This window comes from Manis pentadactyla, chromosome 17 (assembly GCF_030020395.1).
Source record: "Manis pentadactyla isolate mManPen7 chromosome 17, mManPen7.hap1, whole genome shotgun sequence".
Taxonomy (NCBI): Eukaryota; Metazoa; Chordata; class Mammalia; order Pholidota; family Manidae; genus Manis; species Manis pentadactyla.
Genome location: NC_080035.1, coordinates 60,970,225 through 60,985,857, shown reverse-complemented (window position 1 = coordinate 60,985,857; position 15,633 = coordinate 60,970,225).

Sequence of the window (15,633 nt, the reverse complement as noted above, 5' to 3'; positions counted from 1 at the left end):
GTGATCAACTTGCAGGCAATCCATATTACTTTATGTCCTTATATGAAGGAAAGACAGAGGTGCTCACAGGAAGGACACTGTGAGACCACAGAGGCAAAGAGTGATCAGAGCAGGAGGGCTGCAAGCCAGGACACCAGGGACTGCTGGCAGGCAGGAGCCAGGGGACAGGCATGGAGAAGATGCCTCGCTGGAGCCTTCCGGAGAACAGGGTCCTGCCAACAGCTTGATTTCAGACTTCTGGCCTCTAGAACTGTGACAGAATACATTTGTTGTCTTAAGACACTCAGTCCCTGGTACTTTGAATGGCAACCTTGGAAAACAAATACACATACGAAATAAAAGAAGTCTTTGACTGTAACTGTCTTATAAAAAAACATGAGAAGTAAATTATGAAAGCCCTTGCCCTTTCTATACCTAAAAGCATCATCTTAAACATAATTTTCTAAGAGAAACAGAAAATGCCATTTTCATGTTGTTCATAGAAAGCTGAACGATAATCATTGACTTAGCTGTGCCAACTGTGAAGAATGTGAGTTTTTAGCATTTTATGAGTCACAGTTGAGAAAAAGGTCATATAAAGCATCGGTCCTCTATATGTGTGCAAAATCCTAACCAAGACACTCATTTTCACCTCACTGGCTCAACAAGACACTTTGAGCAATATCGTTTAGGTGAAACAGTTCCAAACATGGAAGCCATAAAAAATTATTTTTCCCCAAACCATTCGATATTATTCTTAAAAAAAAAAAAAAAGAAAACATTAACTGTAAATGGCTTGTGCCATTGACCATGGCCTGGGAGAGACCTCTGTCCTGTGGCAGGCTGCCAGCACCTCCCTGGCATGTCTTCCTCCCGTCTAGGTTTGCCTTTTTGGTGCCAGGCATAGATTATTTGTTGTTTAAATAGTTCATCTGAAGAGACTGAAAGGTTTCTGACTTTACGATTTTTTCTGGGGTTGTTTGTTATTTCATCTCTAGCCCTCAGGACTGCGTCTGGCACAGGGGTGATACTGAGATCAAAGTTAGCAACTAATGGACCTGCGCTAATATCTGCAGGCAAGTAAAGGGATGCTGGGAGAATTTTAAAAGGCCACTTTTCCTTCCTTTCTTTCTGCTTCCTTTTTTTCCTTCCCTAATTGCCCACTTTCCTTTTCAATCGCAGTTGCCAACATACTTGCTGAACTCCAAGAAGTAGCATTATTGACTCAGTTTTGGTCTACTAATATTAAAAAAGAAAAACACTTAGTTAAGGTTGCTTTCTCAATTCTGCCCAAACAATTTGATCCTGATTTGTGTATTAAAAAGTAGCAGAGACTTATATCAACAACTTTGGATCAACTTTCAAGCATTCCTAAATGTGTCATTTGCATGGATTATAGGCAAGTGAAGAAGTCTGCGCCTGTTCTGTAAAAGAAATCAAGGAGACGTGGGGAAATACAAAACACTCAGTAATGATACTTTATCATTTTTTTCTCGATTTAAAAATACTTATTATTGTACTGTTAAGTTGTTTTCCTTGGAGTTTCGTTTTTTTTTTTCCTACTTGAAAGGGTATCTATCAAAAGAATAAGCAAGTGAGGATGAAATTTAGTGCACAAAATATTGGCACAAATTGGCCATTATTTGTCAGAAGAAGCAGTAACTAGACCTATCTTTTCATTTTTCAGAAGGCGTTAATATCTTGGTTTTGCTGCATCCAGTATAAGGAGACTGATTAGCTCCAGAAGCTCTATTAACAAGGACAAAATAATGTAGTTTTGTAAACAGTAAAGAGCACATATCCTAAATCCTAAAATGTGCCAAGAGGAAGATATTTGTTAAAGAACGAGCATCACTTCATGGAAAAGATTAAAGATGGGGTGGAAGAAAATGCTTTCTCTGCTTTTCTTTTAAATTTGTTTCTTTTTGGTGTCAGCATTTTAGGTGGGTGATCTTCTCTCTCTCTCTGATTTTTTGTTTTCCTTCTGTGACCCATTTTAGAAATGCTATCAGCATCTGCATCCTTGCATGTGGACCAAAAAAAAAAAAAAAGCCCTAAAAAATTTATATCACTTGAGCATAACCTTTGAGGAATCAGAGTGATTGAATACCAACTGTTCTCCATGAACATTCATGTAATAGACCAAAAGTTGAGGTCCGCAGGAGGAGAAAGGCCAATAAGAAACAACGGGAAGATGATAGAGAAACAGTTTGGAAAATGAGCAAAGCTGTAAGTCAAGGGGATGTTCTAAGTGACATGAAAAAGGCCTCCACCTGTTTGGAACTCGGATTGATGGGTGATGGTCACTCAAGAGAAGGGGGCTGAGGGACTGGGTATGGTGCAGGCAGAGGGCTTGAGATGGCCAGGAGGGTGTAGCCCAGATGGGCATGTGAAGGAGTTTGATGTGTTTCCTGACTTTTATGGCCCAATATCAGTGTGAAGATTGGTGAGTGAGGCTCAGAAAGTGCTCAGGAACTTAAAGGTGGCAAAGGTCCAGGGAGTGTGACCCCCACTTGAGCTCCCAGCCCTAAGGAGGTCCTGCTCAGAGGACCTCAGCGTGAGCTCAGCAGCAGCACCTGCTCTAGGTAAACGTGAAACCAGGATGAAAGCCCCAGATTCATACTTTAAGGAAAGGCGTAAGGAAAGAGGAGAAAGGCCACTTAATTATGTGACGTTCTGTATGGGGCAGACATTAGGCCAGGTGCACTAGATACGTAAGCTACTCACTTGTCAAAGCAAAGCCCATACTTTCCTCGTAGAGATAAAGTCACTGAGGCCCCAAGAGGTTCAGGAATTTCCGCCATGTCATACAGCAGTCTGGGTTGACACCACTCCTGACCCAGTCTTCTAGGCTATTCTTAGCTTTCTGTTTCCACTTCTCTCACGTGACAGATGACCCTCTGTGTGTCTGTGTGACTCTCTTGTAGGAGAACCTGTGAGTTAGGCGAAAATAACTCCACCTCCCTGTCATCTACTCAGGGAAGCATATTCGACCATATATAAGTAATGACATTTAAGGAAGGTAATCTCTAATCTGGTCTAGTAAAAATACCAGCTCCCATTTGCTAAATTCTTTCTCTGGGTCCAGCAAGGAAATAAGTGTTTTATAAGTCTTATCACTTTTAATCTTGACACCAGGCCATTAAATTAGTGAGATTAGGCTTAGAAGTTAAGAAGAGGCCACAGCAAGATTTAAATCCCTATGTGTGATTCCCAAGTCCAGCTCTTGAGCATTGCTCAGCACTGCTGCATTTTATATGAATATTACATGAATATATATATGTGTGTATGTGTATGTGTGTGTGCGCACCCAGTATTTATATTAATATAGGGTATATGTAATCATAGTTACATTTCAATTTTTATATATAACAGTGACAATTCAGATGTATTTAAATCATTAATATATACTGTATATTAATAAATAAGAGAAAAAAATCACAGAAATGTGAGCCATGCTCAACCTTTGATGTTACAACTGTTAAAAGCAATACAGTATTTGCAATTGTTCTGATAACTAATGCCAACCCACATGTGCATCTCAAAATTGTAGGTGAGAAATATTTCTCGGGTCAGCTTACCTTCTTTTTCATGAGAAATGCCTGCAATTTGCTTGCAGAGAAAAAGAAAGCTGGAACCAGAGAAATCAGGTGAGAGGGCCAGAAGGTGTCACTGGGAATGACGTATCTGGCCAGTACAGATTATGTTTAAGAACTGGGAGAGTTCTGGCTGAGTTTCAAAGTAATGGCACAGAGGTAACATGGTTCTTTGCCTGAGAACCAGGTGTCTTGTCAAGGGTTCGAACAGAGGCCATCACCAAGTACCATGGGGACCCAGAAGGGTCTAATGCCACCTGAGGAGGAGGTGCAGTGACACAAAGTGGGAATTAGAACAGGGATGAGGGTGAAAACTTGACTTCAGAGATGACTTCCGGGTTTAACAAAAATATAGGATGTCCAGTTACATCTGAATGTCATATAAACAAAGAATCTTTTTTTTTTTAGTGTAAGTACATCCCAAACATTCCATGAAACATATTTTTATAAGTTTCATATAAAGAATAATCCATTGCTTATCTGAAACTTAAATTTAACTGGCATCTTGCATTTTCCCTATGAACCCTACTTACGGGTTAACTACAGGCCAGTTATATTGACTAATAGGAGTGATAACAACTTCATATCTTAACTGTAGGTCCTCACCTTCAGGAATCATTTTTTTTTTTTATCACTGTGTGTGCTAGTATAGCAAGTGTCAGGGGCAAGTAAGTAACGATACGGAGGGAGGGAGGGTTGTATATACTTCTCAGTTGAGAGGTAAGACTCACATAAGATATTTAAAATAATACTAAAACATTTCCTCAGCTGAAAGCATAAGATCTGATTTACCAAGATATTATTATATATCATCACTTAAATGAAACATCAGGGAGAGTCACAACCGAGTGAATTCCAAATCCTTTTCCAGCCCAGAGACCAATTCACGAAAATTAAAAAGCAGTAGGAGGTACAATTTCTTACTCACTTTTAAGAATATTGCACAAATACTTCTTTGAACAGACCTAGGTTCATAATTTTCCCTCTGAAGTTTTATATTGCCTCATGTTTCACTAAGCCTTCCTTTATAGATGGAATAATTAAGTAGTTAATAATGGTTAAGTGACTTGCCTGAGATCATACCTTGAGTCACTGGCAGAGCAAAGAACAGAACTCACAGCTTCAAGTTTTCAACTCCTGCCTGGCTCACAGGGCCCTGCTGTCTGGTTTAACCCAGCTTTACAAAGCATGCAGGTGAATACATTAGTGTCACCAGTGATTGAAGAGACACCCATGCCTAGGCCGTGAGTGCTATCTGTGGAATGCGATCACTATGAACTTAAACGTAGCACTGTGTCAAAAGGGAAACTGGCAGCCTCCTTGAGGACTAGTAGTCCTAGAAAGATACAAATTCTCCTTTCCATGAGATAACACACCAATAGTACCTCTGCTTTAAAGGGAAACTCTAAGTTGGATGGGCTAATCTGAGCAAACTTTAGAAGTAACACATTTTGATGTTGTTTTCAGTTTTCCTAAATAGACTTAGCTCTTGCTAAGTCAACTAGACCTTTACTCCAGATATTGTGGGGGAAATGCATATGGCTAAATGGGCACAAATATTTTTTCAATGCATATACCCGCATTTTCTCCCCCGGGAAATAAATTGCATAATACTGCCAATAATAATTTTAAAGTAATTATAGAAAAATAGCACTACACAGGTACTTGTCAACATATAATCTGTTTTTTTTTCTCTTTTAGTAAAAGGGTTACCATTGTTCTAAAATATACTTGCCCCTTCCATAGTTTCTAAAAAGAATCCATTGCAGGCTATGGGGATGGAGCACCAATTTTCCTCTTTTCTCAGCAGGATCACTCGGAACCAAACAGAGCACAATTCTAAAGGTCACCTTCTGGCTTTGCTTCTTGGGGTCACTCACAATAGCCTGATACCAAGGTGTCTTCAGTAGGTGAGCCATGCAAAGGGGTGTGCAGGCCCTAGTGTTAATTAAAAGAAGAAGAAGGAAAGAAGAAAGCCAGTCTGGTATATTCCTTTTCTGAATGTATTGCATGGATTTTTCTCTGCATTTAATTGCTTTTTTAATAATTTGTGGAAAAACGAATGAAACATTTTAATATCAAGAAGAAACAAACAGTGTCTAACTGTGGTTGTCAAAGTATGAACCAATGTCTGTGAAACTCGCTGACGTGTAAAGGGTAATTAGATGAAGCGGAAGCAATGTCAGGAGCAGCCTGGTGGGTCAAATGCTTCTCAAGGATTCTCGGTAGCAGCAGGGAACAGAGATCCTCGCCCACGGACATGACCTTTAATTAGCCACATAGGCCAGGTTCCTTTCATTCTCTGCCCCTTACAGGAGCTTACAGGTTGAGACTCCAGCCCAGTGTAGCTGTGGTCCCCAGGCAGCAGGTGATGGGAAAAGGAAAGCCATCCTCCAAAGTGAAGTCTACCAAGGGGAACTACCTCTTCTCTGCGCTTTGTGTCCTGAATTCACAGGTAAGTCAGCTGTGCTGGTCAGCACTATAAACGCAAGCCAGCTGGGTCCCCAGGAACTTATGCCCTTGAGAGCTCATAATTTATTGCTTCTCCTAGGACGTTATAAGGAAGCATGTGATTTAGGCAAGGGGCAGGAGTTTGGGGTCATTTTAATCTAAGGGTCAGAAAGATGTTTGAGACTTCCACTTCAGTTTTCCTGCCTATGGAGTTTGGATTGAAACTCCAGGCTTTGAGAGGACTGCTGCCATGTGATCACTAATGCTGAACGCCCGTTTGGGGACCTGCCCTACTGATATTCTTTTGTGCTTATTCACAGAGCTTCCCTGTTCCTTTTGACACATTCTTTGCACTTCTGACTCAGGGAAAGCAAGAGAAGCCTTTTGATCTCTTAAAATGTACCCTTTCTTCATTGCACTGTCCTTTCTTCCTGCCCCAATCTACCCCTATACAAAGTGAAGAACACTTCAATAGAGACATACCTTGTTGATGACCATCCCTAATGGAACACTCCATCAGTAATTCAAGGGAGCTGATCCTGGAATATACATGTATAATTAACATATGTATTGTATATAAGTATAGATATTATAAAATATATACACATACATACATACGCACACTTTTGCTAATTAGTCAACATATAATCCTTGAATTAATTTCTATGTCATTAACTATCTGACTCTTTTCCTCAAATTCAGACATGGGTTAAGTGTAGAAAATATATTTTGTCCCATAGTTAGATATTTCTAACTTTCAAAGTTTGCATTTACATGAAGTAAATTTGGGGAGGGAAAAAAATATAGAACAATTGCACAATGAAATCTCAGCACTGATGTCTTATATTTTAAAACAATATGAAAATATACAAATTTTAGGAAAATGCTAATTTATACAAAGGTATAAATTAGAAAATAAAAATGTCATTATCCTATTACCCAAGGGAAAATATATGCATGCATGTATATGTGTACATACCCAAAGTTGAGATCCTTGGCAGAGCCAAGTCCATCAAAGCTATTTGAATCTCCTGTTTCTTTTCTGGCTACACAGGTAGGCTACTGCCCTAGTGCAGTCAAGAAGCCAAGTTCTGGGTATCAAAATGAAAGCGAAACTAACATAAGGCACTTCCAGGACCGGCCCGTTAAACAGGGCTGTGTGATCTCTCTCTTTCTCCCTGTACTGTTGAGTATTGCTGCCTAGAGCAACCAAGAAAATTAGCCTGTTGAAGATGGCAGAGCTTCTATCAAAATAGATCCCTATATGACTGTATGAAAGGAAGACTCCTAACAATGTGACTTTATATGTTAAGAAATAACTTTCTATTTTGGAAAATCTGACAATATCAGGTTTATTTATTATAGCAAGTAATGTAACCTTGATATAGGTCATAATTAATATTAATTTTTGTTTGGCTTATTTCACATAAAAATATAACAAAATTACTCTTCCATGCCCACCACCCATTTATTCTCTGTAATGAGAATTCACTGTTTGCATAATTTTCCTCTGCAGGGGTATTGCATATTCAACTAAACTCCTGCTATTGATCATTTGTATTGTTTCAGCTTTTCACTATTGCATTTATTTGTTGAAACTTTTTTGTACACATCTCTGATCATTTCTATAGGAAACATTCTTAGGATTGGAATTATTGCACCAAAGATGTGAGACTTTTTATAGTTTTTATATATTTTTTCCTTATTTGGTTTCAGAAAGGTTTGCCTATTCATACTCTTATAAACAGCATTTGATATACTAATTGACATTTTTATTCTGTATGGGTTTTATTCAGTCATTGGCTGAATTCCAAGGTTTGGGATTACCAAATACCATCTGACTAATTTCTCATAGAACTGATAAAAAATGTGAACAGTGTTAAATTAAACATAGAGGAAAGGACAAGATAGTTTATTGGTGGAATTTATGCAAAACTTAGAGTGCAATACCTCCTCTGAAGGAAAATAGCAACTAAATAGCTGTTCTTAAATTGAAAGCTATGTACTATGACTAGATTTAACACAGCTCTTTCTTCTGCTCCCTTACGTTCCTCCATTCTCGTTATTGCCCCTCCAATTCTCATCCTCTGAGTAAGTGGAGACAAAACTTTATTTACTGGAAAGTACCTCTTTTTCTCTATTATATCTTAGTGATTTTAAGCCAACTAATTTTTTTATTTAAAAAAAAAGGGTGTGGTCTTCAATTATTACTACTTGAGTATTAATATATGTTGAATAGCAATAGAATGCTTTAAGCGATACCACCTTCCAGTTCAGATGGTATGTTTTCTGTCTGTCTGGGACACTAAATCTTTCTGCTTTATCATAATAAAGAGGCTTATATATTAGAATTTCATAATTTCCAACTTCTCAACTGAACTATGAGTAGTGATGGAAAAAATATAAAATTATCTTTCTTTTTTTAATTCAATGAATTAGAGATACCTTATTTTTCTCAATGGGAAACAAAAATAATAATACATAATAAGAAGAAAACAAAAGAATAATAGGAACATAATAATAAAGAATAAGAAGAAACCAAAAAGTAATAGATGCCTAGTGAGAGCTTTTATTTTTCCTTTTAAAATGGAGTTTCTCTCAGATTACATAACAGAATAAACTATATAATGAAGTACTTTCCTTTCTCATATTTTTCATAATTAAGGGCCCAACCAAACTAGGAAGAATATCTAAAATCTATAAGATCCTAAAGCACTTGACCGTCATTTGTGTTGAACTTTTTATATTTATATTGAGAAAAGTGATGCTGAATGTTCTGTTATATTAATATTTAAATGAGTCAAGAGTTTCTGTTTTTTTGAAAATTTCATAGACTATCTTTTAATCCTGAATTCTGCCACATACTTCTCCATCTTCCTTGAGCCAATTCATACACTGTGTTTTTATTCCAAAAGCCTTTATATTGCAGGTGGCATTTTGGATCGATTCTGCCCAGAGCTATGTGGCAAAGATCAACTCTTTTATTAGTCTGATGTGAATAAGGGTTATAATTATAATCCAATGTGATTGATTTATATATGTGACTTTTCATTAATTTATAATAGCTTATTATCTCTGGATTTCATGTAACATGTTCAGTATAATTTTGAAATGTAAGAGGAGTCTGTTGAAAGATAACAGAGGAAATTATGTTCTTTTCTCAACCTCATCTATACCCACTGGAGTTCTGAAAAAGAGTTAAGTCTGTCCCGTACAGTGAATAATGCAACCGTAAAATTCCAGCAGTCACTCAGTCAAAGAGGTATACAAAAATTACCCATAAAGTCCAGTTTGGTTGCTTCTCTGAAAGACCAAGACTATTTCAAGATAGGAAAACCAAAACACTTCCATTTCATTAGATTAGATTAAAAATGCTTATGTTAAAGCAATGGCATTTACAGCAATGACATTTCATTAACTTTATAATGAAAATAACACAGAATGAAGTAATAGAATAAGAGACACAAATAATGGTAACAAAAAACTGTAGCTTTATAAGGCTATTACCATTAACTCAACGTGTCTCTCAGAGCTTCCCAGCAGCCAGAGTAAACAGAAACTCAGAGGTTTTCTGACTCCTGTTTTCTAAGAAAAAGAAATGTATTAAGTAGTCAGAACAGACAACTTTTGTTGAATCTGAATTTTCTCACATGCATTTCATAGGGAATATTGAACATCCCGGTGAAAGCTGTCTTCAAAAGCAATTTTACAAAACAAAAAAAAACCCCAGTGATGTCCCACCAGGGGCTATATTCTATAAGCATCTCTTTTATGAAAGCTGCTAGCAGACATTGGCTTCCTGAAGACGTGAAGGTATTTTATCTACCCAACTGTCTGCACCTAAATGAGTGATTGGCGTTCTTAAATACCTGCGAAGCGTAGCCTCTGAGCTGTAACCACTGGTGGGAACACAATCTCTGAATCAGACCACCTGTGTTCAGGCCCCAGTAGCTGTGTGGCTGGGGCAGAGTACTAACCAACATCCCTCTATGAGGAGTAAATTGCTTAGAGTATGTCTGATGCCTACCTAGTGCATCAAGACCAGTTAATTATTATTGTTTTTATCTATTACCATTATTACCGGTATGTTCTTTCCAAACCAGAGATATTCCACATCTTCAAATATATTCCAGTAAAAAAGAATTTGTGACCAGGTAGATAGCACTGTCTTGTTTCCTCCCACATCTGTCAATCATAACATGTTTTTAAGAACCATGTTCATTACATCAAAGTCCTTGTGAGTAAGGCTTTTGCAAGGAGAGCAATATTAGTAATGCTTGTCACATCTTGTGTTTTTCTTCCAATGGGATGTGAAAAATAAATAAAATTTGTATTTAAATACACAGTGGTGTACCTTTTAAAGTGCAAACTAGAATGTTCATGGTGGTAGGCAGTGGTGAGGAATAAAGCCCTCTTTAGGGGTCACTGTGTCACTAGCTTAGAGGCTGTCTAACAGCCATAATGAAGTCTGGGAAATAACATGTCATTTCTCTCATTGCCCAGAGGTGTCCACTCGGTTAGGTTCATCATTTGCTATGGAAATCCTGGAGCAGAACTAATTTCTTCTGCCTTCCCTCCCTCCCAGCACTGAAATCATCTTACAGTCCTGTTGCCCAAGACATACACAATGATCTCAGGCAAAAACGCTCAAGCTCTTTGGCCATCAGTTAGCTCGTATGCATTTGAGATTAAAGACCTGTTGTCTCGGCCTCACGGGTTTGCCGTGTTGTGGCCTGGAATGACATTGTGATAGAAGCCAGGGATGCAGTGGGGACATCTCTGCTCACCCACTTAGAGTGGTTAGAGTCTTCATTTAGCGCCTCTGACAATAAGCTTTATTTATCCCTTGCGACATGATGATATCAGTGTCCATCCCACAGAACTCACCAATTCTTTCAACAGTGATTCTTTCAAAATATATTTATTGAATGCCTATTATATACCCGGTGCTAAACTATATATTTAAATGATGATGTGTCAGAAATTGAAATTGAGGAAGACAACATGATATCATCGTTGCAGCAACCGATATTTTTTCTGTAATTACAATGTTTGTCTCCGTGTGCTTCCATCCTTACCTGGATTATCTCATTTCAAATGCACACATTTTTATCTTTGTCAGAGTGCTAATACCACCATTTTACCATTGGAAAACACAAGGCTCGGAGAGTTGAAGTAATGTGCATATTTTTACACAAAACTAGTTTGCCTTGGTTATTATGGAATATTGTTCCTCGTGTCCACAGTTTACTGTAAAGGTTTTGGGCACTCCTAGAGGCCAGTGAGTGTAGGCAGAGATAGGCAGGCATAGGACGTGGAGCCTGCTCCTGTGCAATATAATTGTGTGAACAGATGGGAAAGGCTAATGACTTTTAGTCCCAGTTGCATTAAGCAAGATTAAAGATGCTGACAGAGACTGAAGATCTGTGCTGAAGACTTCATATCTCATTACCCACATCCCGTCACTAAGGCTCTTAGTCTTGTCCTTACCTTTCGTCTGTCCCGCGGGTTGCGTGTGTGTGTAGGTATGTGCACTGCTGTTTCGTTCCCCGGTGGTGACTCAGAGCCCTAATTCCAACTCCCCACAAGTTTTGGTTTTCTCTCTATTGGACCCTAGAATGGACTGCAGTCTTTGGGTTTGAAGCTGCAAAGCTGTTTCAGGGCCTGCTACTTAATTAAACTGTTGATGGACCATCTGGGCTGTTCAGTGTTGCATGGCATTTTCTCCAGCTCACCTTAGAATCTTACATTTAGTCATATTCGTCTACTTACGAAGTTCTTGGGTGAACAGCAAGATCTGTGCATGAGGCCCTATAGAATTGTAGGGAGAAAGTAGTCACATTTGATTAGCTCTAGTTTAGAATTGGGAAAGCTTAAAATGTGCAGGTCACTATAACTTGAAATTATTGTTCATCATATCATCTTTCTGCACCATTTTGGGGCACAATGCTGCATTCACTTCCCTCGCCTCATGCTCTTTGTGATTCAGCCCTGTTGCTTTAATTCTGTTCAACTTCAAGTTCTAGCAGTTGAATTAAGTAAGATATGGAGACATGTTGCAAATATGTTAACTACATTTCCAATATTATAAAAGGGATGTTATGGAAAACATATTGTTTTGCATGTATTTTCCTTAAATTGGTTGAGTGATGTATTCCATTCACACACCAAGTGTTCTGTGTAACAGAAGTCATATTCAAAGACCGCCGGCCCTTGCCGTCACCGGGTAGAGGCTATACGTAATGGCTCTCCTTATGAATAAGTCTTCAGTCTGGTAATGCAGGGAGCTACTAATTGAGGGTGGACTGTCTGAAACAGGCACACATATAACAAATCAGAAGCAAATATTTATGTATGGGTGCACACACACACACATTATGAGCTCCTGATCATTTTCTACTGAGGGTCATGTCTATATGAGCACTCTTAAGAAACTGTAAACAAGATATAATACAAATCTTTAGTTTTTCCTGTGCAAAGGCTCTTGAATATTCTACTATATAAGCAATTTGTTTTTTTAATTTCTTGAAGCCATCCAGTTTAGGAAATTCTTCCTAATAAAAATAGACTATGGCATTTATTTATTTTCTTTTTGAAGAAAGAACATTAAACTCAATCTATAAAATGTAAATAGCTTAATTTAGAATGCCTCAAATATATTTGAAGAGCCTTTGAGAGAAGGACTTTAAAGACTGGATCAATGACACAAGAACATGATCATAAATATGTATAAACTTCATATTCAAAGTTCTATATTATTTTTGTCATTTTTTTTCCAAGAACAATAGACTTCTATTCTTTGCCTTACTTTCTCTAGTATTACATTATATAACTCTGTAAATCTCTGAGAACATAAGAATTGTTATTGCAACAACCAAGTGGTAATATACATGAACTTACTTAGCTGCAATGTATCATTCTGAACAAGTTCCACGTCAGCTGAACAAAGGACAATGGACAGAAGCACCTCAGGATGGAAAAGATGATGACAGTAACAACGGGGATGATGATAAAACCAGAAACAAAAATAACAAAGTACAGACCTGAAAGAAATTGGCTGCTTAGGAAATTGCTACGTGATACTAAAAAAAGCTATTACCTGGAAAGCTTTTTATTTTTTTTGAAAGTAGCCATTTGTTTTTCTTTTTCTGTGTCAGTTTAGCTTACTTCAACTTTGAGCTGACAGAACTTCTAGCTTTTTCTAAGTACTTAGCTGGCCACAGTTTTAATTATGATGGAAGTTTTTGATCAGCACGGTTAAAGGGCAAGTTGCTCCCCTTGCTGCCTTGGGGAGCTTTTTGCTTCAGCTGACCTCTCTCTGGCTGTGCATACATACCTACCACCTAGTCATTTCATTTATTCTTGTAGGTAGTTTACCCAAACCACTTTAATTTTCTTCAATTTTCCCTAGGCTGTCTGTAAACTTATTACTTTAAAAGTATAATTAAAAATAGTCTTGGAATTCTGAACTTTATGTTACAGAGAAAATTTGTTGCACTGTAATTCTAAGATAGGAATATACTTAAGCAACAATGATATTGTTATAATGAACTAGAATTTTGTATTCTTTTCTTACTGAATAGTTCTTAGAAAATAAAATAATGAGAAATATTCAAAGAGTATGGAGGTTTCCTTTTCTTGGTTTCCTTCTTCCTTAGCCATTCCTTTTTCTAAATTTTTGTTTTTTATTTACTTAGATAAACTGTTGGGGAAAGAGGAATTGAAAGAACATTAGACACATTGGAAAAGGAAATTTAAGAGTTTAAATTCTCTGGGATGGGAACTAAAGGTAAAGGTAAAATCATTAGACTTCTCTTTCTGAGTCAGTCAGACCTAGATAAGATCCTGGCTCTTTTGCTTCTATAGCTGGATGCCCTTGAGTTTTTGTGGATCCTTAAATGACAGCAAATATAGATCCCACAGAGATAGCGTGAGATTCTTTGTTTTACTGAGACTAGATATTTCTGGTTGCCTGTTACGCTTTGCATAAACTGTCTAATAAATACATTATGGTGATACAACATCATGACTTGAGATGACAAATAAAAGAAGGTGATTATTTGGTAGCATGTACAAGAGGGCTTGTGGTAAAAATTACCAGAAGTGTTACCTGATCCAATTTAGTGACTCCTAAGATGCACACCAAAAGAGAGAATCTAAAGACATTAAGAGCCAAGTTGTCCACTGACTCCAGGGCGAATCATAGAAGAAATGGCAAAGATGGAGAATTAATCTCCTAACAAAGAATATGGCTGTTGTCATATTGTATTGATTTCCCTATATTCGAAAACAATATCTATGGTTAACTGTGAAACTGCCTGTGTTGACAGAAGAAGACAAAATGTAGGGAAATGATAGTGGTGAGATTCCAACCTCTGGGAGGAATAAAGGTCCAACTCAATCCTAAGAGAAGCGTTTTAATGACTCAAGACTGAGTACACCAGTGGCCACAGAGCTAAGGCGTGAGAACTGAAAATTAAGAGTGGAGAGAAATGGAAAGCTTTTTTATTTATTTTATTTATTTAACAATCAACACTTTGTTCTTTTTGAGTCCTTTCGTGCCCTCTCGGCTCTGCCTTCTGGCTTGCATCGTTCTGCTCCTCTGTCCCTGGACGTCTGTATGTGCGTGAACTGCAAGGATGAGGATCGCCTCCCCTTGGAGTTGCTTCTGAATATTCTTCCCAACCCCCACCAGAAGGATAAGTGGGTACCAAGGTGGCAGGCAGGGGAATGGAGGTTTGACTCTGAATACCCTTTTTACACCCACTTTCGTTCACTGGGGTCTGATATTTCAACATGATAGAACTGCTCCAGCTGGGCTGGCAATATGCGACAGTGCGCATGTCCTCAAAGCCATGGGCTCAACGTGTGACCTCTTCCTAGAAGATTCGTAAGTGGGGAAAACCACTTATATTAAAACAAGTATGGACACATTGTGGCAGAATAAGTGCAACTCACATAATTTTTAGGGTAAAAACAAGGCTTCAAGAAAATGATATATACTTAGAAGAATGCATTAGGCCCTGACTCTGGATGGTGGTGATAGTGGTGGTGGTAGGACGGATGTGGAGGGGAGATGAAGGAAATACTTAAGAGTCAATGTCCCGCATTAATAAATGATGAATATTTGTCTATAATGTGCTCTTGAAACTATTGGGAACCCAAGTCATTATCATGGACGAAACAGAAATACTTGTCTGGATACCATCATCATGACCAAAAATTATGTATGCAGTGATGCTTTGTGAAATGTAAATCACAGAACAAATAGAAGTATTTTTTTTTAATGATTCATCTTTTCATGCTTAAAGATTTTTTTTTATCATTCTGGACTGATTTGTATTTGTTAGAGAGGATGCCCTTTAATTAAATATTTCTTTTTGAAGACCTTCAAAGGTATCTACATAAATACTTGTGCTTATACAACTAGAATATTTTTCTAAGAAAATTTGTTCTTTCACCTTTGTAGCAGTCTGAAACTGAGTTATAGTACACTGATGGGCATCTAGGACTAATCAGTAAGGGGATTACACTGTTTATAACAATTTACTGTCCAGATATACAACTGTTTGCATTTTTTTTCATCTGCTGATACTTCTTCATGAAA